A 14276-nucleotide genomic window follows, 5' to 3' on the forward strand; every position below is an offset into this window, starting at 1 on the left:
CTCATTGATTGTCTATATCGTAATTGTTTTTAATAACCTGCCCAGGGACTGAGGTTGAAAATTAGCCGGCTGGCTAAAACCGGAATTTTTACTGAAACGTTGATTAATGTGCACTGTCCCTGTAAAAATAAAATAAACTCAAACATACAGATGTTTCAAAACGATAAAGACATTACAAATGTCATATTATATCTATATACAGTGTTGCAACGATGTACAAATGGTTAAGGGAACACAAGGGAAAATAAATACGCATAAATATGGGTTATATTTACAATGGTGTTTGTTCTTCACTGGTTACCCTTTTCTTCTGGCAACCGGTCACAAATCTTTCTGCTGTGATGGCACACTGTGGTATTTCACACAATTGATATGGGGGTTTATCAAATTTGGGATTGTTTTCGAATTCTTTGTGGGTCTGTGTAATCTGAGGGAAATATGTCTCTCTAATATGGTCATACATTGGGCAGGAGGTTAGGAAGTGCAGCTCAGTTTCCACCTCATTTTGTGGGCAGTGAGCACATAGCCTGTCTTCTCTTGAGAGCCATGTCTGCCTACGGCGGCCTTTCTCAATAGCAAGGCTATGCTCACTGAGTCTGTACATTGTCAAAGCTTTCCTTACGTTTGGGTCAGTCACAGTGGTCAGGTATTCTGCCGCTGTGTACTCTCTGTTTAGGGCCAAATAGCATTCTGGTTTGCTCTGTTATTTTGTTAATTCTTCCAATGTGTCAAGTAATTATCTTTTTGTTTTCTCATGATTTGGTTGGGTCTAATTGTGCTGCTGTCCTGGGGCTCTGGGGCCTGTTTATGTTTGTGAACAGAGCCCCAGGACCAGCTTGCTTAGGGACTCTTCTCCAGGTTCGTCTCTCTGTAGGTGATGGCTTTGTTATGGAAGGTTTGGGAATCGCTTCCTTTTAGGTGGTTATAGAATTTAACGTCTCTTTTCTGGATTTTGATAATTACTGGGTGTCGGCCTAATTCTGCTCTGCATGCATTATCTGGTGTTTTACGTTGTACACGGAGGATATGTTTGCAGAATTCTGCTTGCAGAGTCTCAATTTGGTGTTTGTCCCATTTTGTGAGATCTTGGTTGGTGAACTCTTGGGAAACGGTGTCTAGTTGGAATTTGTATTTGTGGTCCTGTTGACTGGACCTTTATTGAAACACCATTATTTTGGTGTTACTGAGATTTACTGTCAGGGCCCCGGTCTGGCAGAATCTGTGCAGAAGATCTAGGTGCTGCTGTAGGCCCTCCTTGGTTGGTGACAGAAGCACCAGATCATCAGCAAACAGCAGACATTTGACTTCAGATTCTAGTAGGGTGAGGCCGGGTGCTGCAGACTTTTCTAGTGCCCGCGCCAATTCGTTGATATATATGTTAAAGAGGGTGGGGCTTAAGCTGCATCCCTGTCTCACCCCACGACTCCGTGGGAAGAAATTTGTGTGTTTTTTGCCAATTTTAACCGCACACTTGTTGTGTTTGTACATGGATTTTATAATGTCGTATGTTTTACCCCCAACACCACTTTCCATCAGTTTGTATAGCAGACCCTCATGCCAAATTGAGTCGAAGGTTTTTTTTTTAATCAACAAAGCATGAGAAGACTTTGCCTTTATTTTGGTTTGTTTGGTTGTCAATTAGGGTGTGCAGGGTGAATACATGGTCTGTTGTACAGTAATTTGGTAAAAAGCTAATTTGACATTTGCTCAGTACATTGTTTTCATTGAGGAAATGTACAAGTCTGCTGTTAATGATAATGCAGAGGATTTTCCCAAGGTTACTGTTGACGCATATCCCACGGTAGTTATTGGGGTCAAATTTGTCTCCACTTTTGTGGATTGGGGTGATCAGTCCTTGGTTCCAAATATTGGGGAAGATGATGACCGAAGAATGACGTTAAAGAGTTTTAGTATAGCCATTTGGAATTTGTTGTCTGTATATCTATCTATATTAACTATATCTCTCTGTGTTTACCAGCTCTATTCTCTGTGTTAACCAGCTCTATTCTCTGTGTTAACCAGCTCTATTCTCTGTGTTTCCCAGCTCTATTCTCTGTGTTTACCAGCTCTATTCTCTGTGTTTACCAGCTCTATCTCTCTGTGTTTACCAGCTCTATCTCTCTGTGTTTACCAGCTCGATCTCTCTGTTTACCAGCTCTATTCTCTGTGTTTACCAGATCTATTCTCGATTCTCTGTGTTTACCACCTCTATTCTCTATTCTCTGTGTTTACCAGCTCTATTCTATATCTCTCTGTGTTTACCAGCTCCATCTCTCTGTGTTTACCAGCTCTATCTCTCTGTGTTTACCAGCTCTATCTCTCTGTGTTTACCAGCTCTATCTCTCTGTGTTTACCAGCTCTATCTCTCTGTGTTTACCAGCTCTATCTCTCTGTGTTTACCAGCTCTATCTCTCTGTGTTTACCAGCTCTATCTCTCTGTGTTTACCAGCTCTATTCTCTCTGTGTTTACCAGCTCTATTCTCTCTATGTTTACCAGCTCTATTCTCTCTGTGTTTACCAGCTCTATTCTCTCTGTTTTTACCAGCTCTATTCTCTCTGTGTTTACCAGCTCTATTCTCTCTGTGTTTACCAGCTCTATTCTCGATTCTCTGTGTTTACCACCTCTATTCTCTATTCTCTGTGTTTACCACCTCTATTCTCTGTGTTTACCACCTCTATTCTCTGTGTTTACCAGCTCTATCCTCTATTCTCTGTGTTTACCAGCTCTATCCTCTATTCTCTGTGTTTACCAGCTCTATCTCTCTGTGTTTACCAGCTCTATCTCTCTGTGTTTACCAGCTCTATCTCTCTGTGTTTACCAGCTCTATCTCTCTGTGTTTACCAGCTCTATTCTCTCTGTGTTTACCACCTCTATTCTCTATTCTCTGTGTTTACCACCTCTATTCTCTGTGTTTACCAGCTCTATTCTATATTCTCTATGTTTACCAGCTCTATTCTCTCTGTTCAGCAGCAGGTAGCTGGAATCAGGTGATTCCGGTTGTAATCTGGTTTTAGTGACGTAATTTGCCAGCTGGGTCGTTAAACATGCAGTCATAAAGTCCCCTCTTCTTATCTCTCTTCCCCTCTTTTCCCTCTCTCCATTTCTCTCTCTTTCCATCTCTCAATTTCTCTCTCTTTTCCCCTCTCCATTTCTCTCTCTTTCCCCCTCTCCATTTCTCTCTCTTTCCCATCTCTCAATTTCTCTCTCTCTTTCCCTCTCTCCATTTCTCTCTTTCCCCTCTCCATTTCTCTCTCTTCCTCTCTCCATTTCTCTCTTTCCCCCTCTCCATTTCTCTCTTTCCCCCTCTCCATTTCTCTCTCTTTCCCCCTCTCCATTTCTCTCTCTTTCCCCTCTCCATTTCTCTCTCTTTCCCTCTCTCCATTTCTCTCTCTTTCCCTCTCTCCATTTCTCTCTTTCCCTCTCCATTTCTCTCTTTCCCCTCTCCATTTCTCTCTTTTCCCTCTCTCCATTTCTCTCTTTCCCCCTCTCCATTTCTCTCTCTTTCCCCCTCTCCATTTCTCTCTTTCCCTCTCCATTTTCTCTTCCCCTCTCCATTTCTCTTTCCCTCTCTCCATTTCTCTTTTCCCTCTCCATTTCTCTCTTTCCCCCTCTCCATTTCTCTCTTTCCCCTCTCCATTTCTCTCTCTTTCCCTCTCCATTTCTCTCTTTCCCCTCTCCATTTCTCTCTTTTCCCTCTCTCCATTTCTCTCTTTCCCCCTCTCCATTTCTCTCTTTCCCCTCTCCATTTCTCTCTTTCCCCCTCTCCATTTCTCTCTTTTCCCTCTCTCCATTTCTCTCTTTTCCCTCTCTCCATTTCTCTCTTTCCCTCTCTCCATTTCTCTCTTTTCCCTCTCTCCATTTCTCTCTTTTTCCTCTCTCCATTTCTCTCTTCCCCCTCTCCATTTCTCTTCTCTCCATTTTCTCTCTCTTTCCCCTCTCCATTTCTCTCTTTCCCCCTCTCCATTTCTCTCTCTTTCCCTCTCTCCATTTCTCTCTTTCCCCCTCTCCATTTCTCTCTTTCCCCCTCTCCATTTCTCTCTTTCCCTCTCTCCATTTCTCTCTTTCCCTCTCTCCATTTCTTTCCTCTCTCCATTTCTCTCTTTCCCTCTCTCCATTTCTCTCTATTCCCCTCTCTCCATTCTCTCTTTCCTCTCTCCATTTCTCTTCCTCTCTCCATTTCTCTCTCTTCCCCCTCTCCATTTCTCTCTCTTTCCCCCTCTCCATTTCTCTCTTTCCCTCTCTCCATTTCTCTTTCCCCTCTCCATTTCTTCTTTCCCCCTCTCCATTTCTCTTTCCCCTCTCCATTTCTCTCTTTCCCCCTCTCCATTTCTCTCTCTTCCCCCTCTCCATTTCTCTTTTCCCTCTCTCCATTTCTCTCTCCCCCTCTCCATTTCTCTCTTTCCCCTCTCCATTTCTCTCTTTCCCCCTCTCCATTTCTCTCTTTCCCCCTCTCCATTTCTCTCTTTTCCCTCTCTCCATTTCTCTCTTTTCCCTCTCTCCATTTCTCTTTCCCCCTCTCCATTTTCTCTTTCCCCCTCTCCATTTCTCTCTTTCCCCCTCTCCATTTCTCTCTTTCCTCTCTCCATTTCTCTCTTTTCCCTCTCTCCATTTCTCTTTCCCCCTCTCCATTTCTCTCTTTCCCCCTCTCCATTTCTCTCTTTTCCCTCTCTCCATTTCTCTCTTTCCCCCTCTCCATTTCTCTTTCCTCTCTCCATTTCTCTCTTTTCCCTCTCCATTTCTCTCTTTTTCCTCTCTCCATTTCTCTCTTCCCCCTCTCCATTTCTCTTTCCTCTCTCCATTTCTCTCTCTTTCCCTCTCTCCATTTCTCTCTTTCCCCCTCTCCATTTCTCTCTCTTTCCCTCTCTCCATTTCTCTCTTTCCTCTCTCCATTTCTCTCTTTCCCCCTCTCCATTTCTCTCTTTCCCTCTCCATTTCTCTCTTTCCCTCTCTCCATTTCTCTTTCCTCTCTCCATTTCTCTCTTTCCCTCTCTCCATTAATCTCTATTCCCTCTCTCCATTTCTCTTTCCTCTCTCCATTTTCTCTTTCCCTCTCTCCATTTCTCTCTCTTCCCCTCTCCATTTCTCTCTCTTCCCTCTCTCCATTTCTCTCTTTCCTCTCTCCATTTCTCTCTTTTCCTCTCTCTCCATTTCTCTCTTTCCTCTCTCCATTTCTCTCTTTCCCTCTCTCCATTTCTCTCTCTTTCCCTCTCTCCATTTCTCTCTCTTCCCTCTCTCCATTTCTCTCTTTCCCTCTCCATTTCTCTCTTCCCTCTCTCCATTTCTCTCTTTCCCTCTCTCCATTTCTCTCTTCTTTCCCTCTCTCCATTTCTCTCTCTTCCCTCTCTCCATTTCTCTCTCTTTCCCTCTCTCCATTTCTCTCTCTCTTTCCCTCTCTCCATTTCTCTCTCTCTTTCCCTCTCTCCATTTCTCTCTCTTTCCCTCTCTCCATTTCTCTCTCTTTCCCTCTCTCCATTTTCTCTCTCTTTCCCTCTCTCTCTTTCCTCTCTCCATTTCTCCATTTCTCTCTTTCCCCCCTCTCCATTTCTCTCTCTTCCCCCTCTCCATTTCTCTCTCTTTCCCCCTCTCCATTTCTCCCTTTCCCTCTCTCCATTTCTCTCTTTCCTCTCTCCATTTCTCTCTCTTCCCCTCTCCATTTCTCTCTTTCCTCTCTCCATTTCTCTCTATTCCCTCTCTCCATTTCTCTCTTTCCCCTCTCCATTCTCTCTCTTTCCCCCTCTCCATTTCTCTCTTCCCTCTCTCCATTTCTCTCTCTTCCCTCTCTCCATTCTCTCTCTTCCCTCTCTCCATTTCTCTCTCTTCCCTCTCTCCATTTCTCTCTCTCTTCCCCTCTCCATTTCTCTCTCTTTCCCCCTCTCCATTTCTCTCTTTCCCCCTCTCCATTTCTCTCTCTTCCCCTCTCCATTTCTCTCTCTCTTTCCCCCTCTCTCCATTCTCTCTCTCTTTCCCTCTCTCCATTTCTCTCTCTTCCCCCTCTCCATTTCTCTCTCTTCCCTCTCTCCATTTCTCTCTCTTCCCTCTCTCCATTTCTCTCTTTCCCTCTCTCCATTTCTCTCTCTTCCCTCTCTCCATTTCTCTCTCTTCCCCTCTCCATTTCTCTCTTTCCCCTCTCTCCATTTCTCTCTTTCCCCCTCCATTTCTCTCTTTCCTCTCTCCATTCTCTCTTCCCTCTCATTTCTCCTTTCCCTCTCTCCATTTCTCTCTTTCCCTCTCTCCATTTCTCTCTTTTCCCCTCTCTCCATGTCTCTCTTTCCTCTCTCCATTTCTCTCTTTTCCCTCTCTCCATGTCTCTCTTTTCCCTCTCTCCATGTCTCTCTTCCTCTCTCCATTTCTCTCTTCCCTCTCTCCATGTCTCTCTTCCTCTCTCCATTTCTCTCTCTTTCCCTCTCTCCATTTCTCTCTCTTTCCCTCTCTCCATTTTCTCTCTCTTTCCCTCTCTCCATTTTCTCTCTCTTTCCCTCTCTCCATTTCTCTCTCTTTCCCTCTCCATTTCTCTCTCTCTTTCCCTCTCTCCATTTTCTCTCTCTTTCCCTCTCTCCATTTCTCTCTCTCTTTCCTCTCTCCATTTTCTCTCTCCATTTCTCCCTCTCTCCATTTCTCTCTTTCCCTCTCTCCATTTCTCTCTCTCTTTCCCTCTCTCCATTTCTCTCTCTCTTTCCCTCTCTCCATTTCTCTCCATTTCTCTCTCTCTTTCCCTCTCTCCATTTCTCTCTCTCTTTCCCTCTCCATTTCTCTCTCTCTTTCCCTCTCTCCATTCTCTCTCTCTTTCCCCTCTCTCCATTTCTCTCTCTCTATTCCCTCTCTCCATTTCTCTCTCTTCCCTCTCTCCATTTCCCTCTCTCTCTTCCCCTCTCCATTTCTCTCTTTCCCTCTCTCCATTTCTCTCTCTTCCCTCTCCATTTCTCTCTCTCTCCATCTCTCCATTTCTCTCTCTTCCCCCTCTCCATTTTCTCTCTTTCCCCCCTCTCCATTTCTCTCTCTTTCCCTCTCTCCATTTCTCTCTCTCTTTCCCTCTCTCCATTTCTCTCTTCCCCCTCTCCATTTCTCTCTTTCCCCTCTCCATTTCTCTCTTTCCCTCTCCCATTTTTCTCATCTTCCCCTCTCCATTTCTCTCTCTTCCCTCTCTCCATTTCTCTCTCTCTTTCCCTCTCTCCATTTCTCTCTCTTCCCTCTCCATTTCTCTCTCTTCCCTCTCTCCATTTCTCTCTCTTCCCTCTCTCCATTTCTCTCTCTTTCCCTCTCCATTTCTCTCTCTTCCCTCCTCCATTTCTCTCTCTCTTTCCCTCTCCATTTCTCTCTTTCCCTCTCCATTTCTCTCTCTATTCCCTCTCTCCATTTCTCTCTTCCTCTCTCCATTTCTCTCTCTTCCCCTCTCCATTTCTCTCTCTCTTTCCCCCTCTCCATTTCTCTCTCTCTTTCCCCCTCTCTCCATTTTCTCTCTTTCCCTCTCTCCATTTCTCTCTCTCTCTCCATTTCTCTCTTTCCCCTCTCCATTTCTCTCTTTCCCTCTCTCCATTTCTCTTCCCTCTCTCCATGTCTCTCTTTTCCCTCTCTCCATTTCTCTCTTCCCTCTCTCCATTTCTTTCTCTCTCTTCCCCTCTCCATTTCTCTCTCTTTCCCCTCTCCATTTCTCTCTCTTTCCCTCTCTCCATTTCTCTCTCTCTTTCCCTCTCTCCATTCTCTCTTTCCTCTCTCCATTTCTCTCTTTTCCTCTCTCCATTTTCTCTCTTCCCTCTCTCAATTTCTCTCTTTTCCCCTCTCCATTTCTCTCTCTCTTTCCCTCTCTCCATTTCTCTCTCTTTCCCTCTCTCCATTTCTCTCTCTTCCCCTCTCCATTTCTCTCTTTCCCCCTCTCCATTTCTCTCTTTCCCTCTCTCCATTTCTCTCTTTTCCCTCTCTCCATTTCTCTCTTCCCTCTCTCCATTTCTCTCTTCCCTCTCTCCATTTCTTTCTCTCTTTCCCTCTCTCCATTTCTCTCTTTTCCTCTCTCCATTTCTCTCTTTCCCTCTCCATTTCTCTCTCTCTTCCCCCTCTCCATTTCTCTCTTTCCCTCTCTCCATTTCTCTCTCTCTTTTCCCTCTCTCCATTTCTCTCTTTTCCCTCTCTCCATTTTCTCTCTTCCTCTCTCCATTTCTCTCTTCCCTCTCTCCATTCTTTCTCTCTTTCCCTCTCTCCATTTCTCTCTTTTCCTCTCTCCATTTCTCTCTTTCCTCTCTCCATTTCTCTCTTTTTCCTCTCTCCATTTCTCTCTTTCCCTCTCTCCATTTCTCTCTTTTCCCTCTCTCCATTTCTCTCTTTTCCCTCTCTCCATTTCTCTCTTTTCCCTCTCTCCATTTCTCTCTTTACCTCTCTCCATGTCTCTCTTTACCTCTCTCCATGTCTCTCTCTTCCCTCTCTCCATGTCTCTCTCTTCCCTCTCTCCATTTCTCTCTTTCCCTCTCTCCATTTCTCTCTTCCCTCTCTCCATGTCTCTCTCTTCCCTCTCTCCATTTCTCTCTCTTCCCTCTCTCCATGTCTCTCTTCCTCTCTCCATTTCTCTCTCTTTCCCCCTCTCCATTTCTCTCTTTCCTCTCTCCATTTCTCTCTTTCCCTCTCTCCATTTCTCTCTTCCCTCTCTCCATTTCTCTCTCTTCCCTCTCTCCATTTCTCTCTTCCCTCTCTCCATTTCTCTCTCTTCCCCTCTCCATTTTCTCTCTCTCTTTCCCCTCTCCATTTCTCTCTCTTTTTTCCCCCTCTCCATTTCTCTCTCTTCCCCCTCTCCATTTCTCTCTCTCTTTCCCCCTCTCCATTTCTCTCTCTTTCCCCCTCTCCATTTCTCTTTCCCTCTCTCCATTTCTCTCTCTTCCCCCTCTCCATTTCTCTCTCTTCCCTCTCTCCATTTCTCTCTTCCCTCTCTCCATTTCTCTCTCTTCCCTCTCTCCATTTCTCTCTCTCTTTCCCCTCTCCATTTCTCTCTTTTCCCTCTCTCCATTTCTCTCTTTCCCTCTCTCCATGTCTCTCTTTCCCTCTCTCCATTTCTCTCTTTTCCTCTCTCCATGTCTCTCTTTCCCTCTCTCCATTTCTCTCTTTTCCCTCTCTCCATGTCTCTCTTTCCCTCTCTCCATGTCTCTTTCCCTCTCTCCATTTCTCTCTTCCTCTCTCCATGTCTCTCTTTCCTCTCTCCATTTCTCTCTTTTCCCTCTCTCCATGTCTCTCTTTCCCTCTCTCCATTTCTCTCTTTCCCTCTCTCCATGTCTCTCTTTCCCTCTCTCCATTTCTCTCTTTCCCTCTCTCCATGTCTCTCTTTCCCTCTCTCCATTTCTCTCTTTTCCTCTCTCCATGTCTCTCTTTCCCTCTCTCCATGTCTCTCTTTCCTCTCTCCATTTCTCTCTTTCCTCTCTCCATGTCTCTCTTTCCCTCTCTCCATTTCTCTCTTTTCCCTCTCTCCATGTCTCTCTTTCCCTCTCTCCATTTCTCTCTTTTCCCTCTCTCCATGTCTCTCTTTTCCTCTCTCCATGTCTCTCTTTCCCCTCTCTCCATTTCTCTCTTTTCCTCTCTCCATTTCTCTCTTTTCCCTCTCTCCATTTCTCTCTTTTCCCTCTCTCCATTTCTCTCTTTACCTCTCTCCATGTCTCTCTTTACCTCTCTCCATGTCTCTCTCTTCCCTCTCTCCATGTCTCTCTCTTCCCTCTCTCCATTTCTCTCTTTCCCTCTCTCCATTTCTCTCTTCCCTCTCTCCATGTCTCTCTCTTCCCTCTCTCCATTTCTCTCTCTTCCCTCTCTCCATGTCTCTCTCTTCCCTCTCTCCATTTCTCTCTCTTTCCCCCTCTCCATTTCTCTCCTTTCCTCTCCATTTCTCTCTTTCCCTCTCTCCATTTCTCTTTCCCTCTCTCCATTTCTCTCTTCCCTCTCTCCATTTCTCTCTTCCCTCTCTCCATTTCTCTCTTCCCTCTCTCCATTTCTCTCTTCCCCTCTCCATTTCTCTCTCTTTCCCCCTCTCCATTTCTTTCTCTCTTTTCCCCCTCTCCATTTCTCTCTTCCCCCTCTCCATTTCTCTCTCTCTTTCCCCCTCTCCATTTCTCTCTCTCTTTCCCCTCTCCATTTCTCTCTCTTTCCCCCTCTCCATTTCTCTCTCTTCCCCTCTCCATTTCTCTCTCTTCCCTCTCTCCATTTCTCTCTCTTCCCTCTCTCCATTTCTCTCTCTTCCTCTCTCCATTTCTCTCTCTTTTCCTCCTCTCCATTTCTCTTTTCCTCTCTCCATTTCTCTTTCCCTCTCCATGTCTCTCTTTCCCTCTCTCCATTTCTCTCTTTTCCCTCTCTCCATGTCTCTCTTTCCCCTCTCCATTTCTCTCTTTTTCTCCATGTCTCTCTTTTCCATCTCTCCATGTCTCTCTTTCCCTCTCTCCATTTCTCTCTCTTCCCTCTCTCCATGTCTCTCTTTCCCTCTCTCCATCTCTCTTTCCCTCTCTCCATTTCTCTCTCTTCCCTCTCTCCATTTCTCTCTCTTTCCTCTCTCCATTTCTCTCTCTTTCCCTCTCTCCATTTCTCTCTCTTTCCCTCCCTCTCTCTCTCTCCATTTCTCTCCATTTCTCTCTCTCTTTCCCTCTCTCCATTCTCTCTCTCTTTCCCTCTCTCCATTTCTCTCTCTTTCCCTCTCTCCATTTCTCTCTTTCCCTCTCTCCATTTCTCTCTCTCTATTCCCTCTCTCCATTTCTCTCTTCCTCTCCATTTCTCTCTCTCTTTCCCTCTCCATTTCTCTCTTTCCTCTCTCCATTTCTCTCTCTTCCTCTCTCCATTTCTCTCTCTCTTCCCTCTCTCCATTTCTCTCTCTCTCTTCCCTCTCTCCATTTTCTCTCTCTTCCCCTCTCCATTTCTCTCTCTTTCCCCCTCTCCATTTCTCTCTCTCTTTCCCTCTCTCCATTTTCTCTCTTTCCCTCTCTCCATTTCTCTCTTCCCTCTCTCCATTTCTCTCTTTCCCCCTCTCCATTTCTCTCTTTTCCCTCTCTCCATTTTTCTCTCTTCCCCCTCTCCATTTCTCTCTCTCTTCCTCTCTCCATTTCTCTCTCTCTTTCCTCTCTCCATTTCTCTCTCTCTTCCCTCTCTCCATTTCTCTCTTCCTCTCTCTCCATTTCTCTCTTCCCTCTCTCCATTTCTCTCTCTTTCCCTCTCTCCATTTCTCTCTCTCTTTCCCTCTCTCCATTTCTCTCTCTTCTTTCCCTCTCTCCATTTTCTCTCTCTTCCTCTCTCCATTTCTCTCTTTCCTCTCTCCATTTCTCTCTTCTATTCCCTCTCTCCATTTCTCTCTTCCCTCTCTCCATTTCTCTCTCTTCCCTCTCTCCATTTCTCTCTCTTTCCCCCTCTCCATTTCTCTCTTTCCCTCTCTCCATTTCTCTCTTTCCCTCTCTCCATTTTCTTTCCCTCTCTCCATTTCTCTCTTTCCCTCTCTCCATTTTCTCTTTCCCCCTCTCCATGTCTCTCTTTCCCTCTCTCCATTTCTCTCTTTTCCCTCTCCATGTCTCTCTTTCCCTCTCTCCATTTCTCTCTTTTCCCTCTCTCCATGTCTCTCTCTTTCCCCTCTCTCCATGTCTCTCTTTCCCTCTCTCCATTTCTCTCTTTCCCTCTCTCCATGTCTCTCTTTCCCTCTCTCCATTTCTCTTTTCCCTCTCTCCATGTCTCTCTTCTCTCTCCATTTCTCTCTTTCTCTCTCCATGTCTCTCTTTCCCTCTCTCCATTTCTCTCTTTTCCCTCTCTCCATGTCTCTCTTTCCCTCTCTCCATTTCTCTCTTTTCCCTCTCTCCATGTCTCTCTTTTTTCTCCCTCTCTCCATTTCCTCTCTCTTTTTCCCTCTCTCCATGTCTCTCTTTTTCCATTTCTCTTTCCCTCTCTCCATGTCTCTCTTTCCCTCTCTCCATTTCTCTCTTTTCCTCTCTCCATGTCTCTCTTTTCCTCTCTCCATGTCTCTCTTCCCTCTCTCCATTTCTCTCTTTTCCTCTCTCCATTTCTCTCTTTTCCCTCTCTCCATTTCTCTCTTTTCCCTCTCTCCATTTCTCTCTTTACCTCTCTCCATGTCTCTCTTTACCTCTCTCCATGTCTCTCTCTTCCCTCTCTCCATGTCTCTCTTCCTTCCTCTCTCCATTTCTCTTTCCCTCTCTCCATTTTTCTCTTCCCTCTCTCCATGTCTCTCTCTTCCCTCTCTCCATTTCTCTCTTCCTCTCTCCATGTCTCTCTTCCCTCTCTCCATTTCTCTCTCTTTCCCCCTCTCCATTTCTCTCTTTCCCCCTCTCCATTTCTCTCTTTCCCTCTCTCCATTTCTCTCTTTCCCTCTCTCCATTTCTCTCTCTTCCCTCTCTCCATTTCTCTCTCTTCCCTCTCTCCATTTCTCTTCCCTCTCTCCATTTCTCTCTTCCCCCTCTCCATTTCTCTCTCTTTTCCCCCTCTCCATTTTCTCTCTTTTCCCCTCTCCATTTCTCTCTCTTCCCTCTCCATTTCTCTCTCTTTCCCCCTCTCCATTTCTCTCTCTTTCCCCCTCCATTTCTCTCTTTCCTCTCTCCATTTTCTCTCTCTTCCCCTCTCCATTTCTCTCTTCCTCTCTCCATTTCTCTCTCTTCCTCTCTCCATTTCTCTCTTCCCTCTCTCCATTTTCTCTCTCTTTCCTCCTCTCCATTTCTCTCTTTTCCCTCTCTCCATTTCTCTCTTTCCCTCTCTCCATGTCTCTCTTTCCTCTCTCCATTTCTCTCTTTTCCCTCTCTCCATGTCTCTCTTCCCTCTCTCCATTTCTCTCTTTTCCCTCTCTCCATGTCTCTCTTTTCCCTCTCTCCATGTCTCTCTTCCTCTCTCCATTTCTCTCTCTTCCTCTCTCCATGTCTCTCTTTCCCTCTCTCCATTTCTCTCTTTCCCTCTCTCCATTTCTCTCTTCCCTCTCTCCATTTCTCTCTCTTTCCCTCTCTCCATTTCTCTCTTTCCCTCTCTCCATTTCTCTCTCTTTCCTCTCTCCATTTCTCTCCATTTTTCTCTCTTTCCCTCTCTCCATTTCTCTCTCTTTCCCTCTCTCCATTTCTCTCTTTCCCTCTCTCCATTTCTCTCTCTTCCCTCTCTCCATTTCTCTCTCATTCCTCTCTCCATTTCTCTCTTCCCTCTCTCCATTTCCCTCTCTCTCTTCTCCATTTCTCTCTTTTCTCCATTTCTCTCTCTCTTCCTCTCTCCATTTTCTCTCTCTCTTCCCTCTCTCCATTTCTCTCTCTTCCTCTCTCCATTTTCTCTCTTCCCCTCTCCATTTCTCTCTCTCTTCCCCTCTCCATTTCTCTCTCTTTCCCTCTCTCCATTTCTCTCTTTCCCTCTCTCCATTTCTCTCTTTCCCCCTCTCCATTTCTCTCTTTCCCTCTCCATTTCTCTCTTTTCCCTCTCTCCATTTCTCTCTTCCCCTCTCCATTTCTCTCTCTCTTCCCTCTCTCCATTTCTCTCTTCCCTCTCTCCATTTTTCTCTCTTCCCTCTCTCCATTTCTCTCATTTCTCTCTTCCCTCTCTCCATTTCTCTCTCTCTTTCCCTCTCTCCATTTCTCTCTTCCCTCTCTCCATCTTCTCTTTCCCTCTCTCCATTTCTCTCTCTTTCCCTCTCCATTTCTCTCTTCCCTCTCTCCATTTCTCTCTCTCATTCCCTCTCTCCATTTCTCTCTCTTCCCTCTCTCCATTTCTCTCTCTCTTCCCTCTCTCCATTTCTCTCTCTTTCCCCTCTCCATTTCTCTCTTTCCTCTCTCCATTTCTCTCTCTTTCCCTCTCTCCATTTCTCTCTTTCCCTCTCTCCATTTCTCTCTTTCCCTCTCTCCATTTCTCTTTCTTCCTCTCTCCATTTCTCTCTTTCCCTCTTTCCCTCTCTCCATTTCTCTTCCCTCTCTCCATTTCTTTCTCTCTCTTCCCCCTCTCCATTTCTCTCTCTTTCCCCCTCCATTTCTCTCTCTTTCCCCTCTCCATTTTTCTCTCTCTTTCCTCTCTCCATTTCTCTCTTTCCCTCTCTCCATTTCTCTCTTCCCTCTCTCCATTTCTCTCTTCCCTCTCTCATTTCTCTCTTTTCCCCCTCTCCATTTCTCTCTCTCTTTCCCTCTCCATTTCTCTCTCTTTCCCTCTCTCCATTTTCTCTCTCTTCCCCTCTCCATTTCTCTCTTCTTTCCCTCTCTCCATTTCTCTCTCTCTTTCCCTCTCTCCATTTCTCTCTTCCCTCTCTCCATTTCTTTCTCTCTTTCCCTCTCTCCATTTCTCTCTTTTCCCTCTCTCCATTTCTCTT

At 45.4% G+C, this 14276-nt stretch overlaps 1 pseudogene; it reads left to right on the forward strand.

Annotated features, from left to right (window-relative positions):
• LOC135530156 (pecanex-like protein 1) overlaps positions 1 to 14276 on the forward strand; it is a 116548-nt pseudogene that overhangs the window by 60242 nt on the left and 42030 nt on the right.

Source organism: Oncorhynchus masou, unplaced genomic scaffold, assembly GCF_036934945.1.
Source record: "Oncorhynchus masou masou isolate Uvic2021 unplaced genomic scaffold, UVic_Omas_1.1 unplaced_scaffold_1278, whole genome shotgun sequence".
Classification (NCBI taxonomy): Eukaryota; Metazoa; Chordata; class Actinopteri; order Salmoniformes; family Salmonidae; genus Oncorhynchus; species Oncorhynchus masou.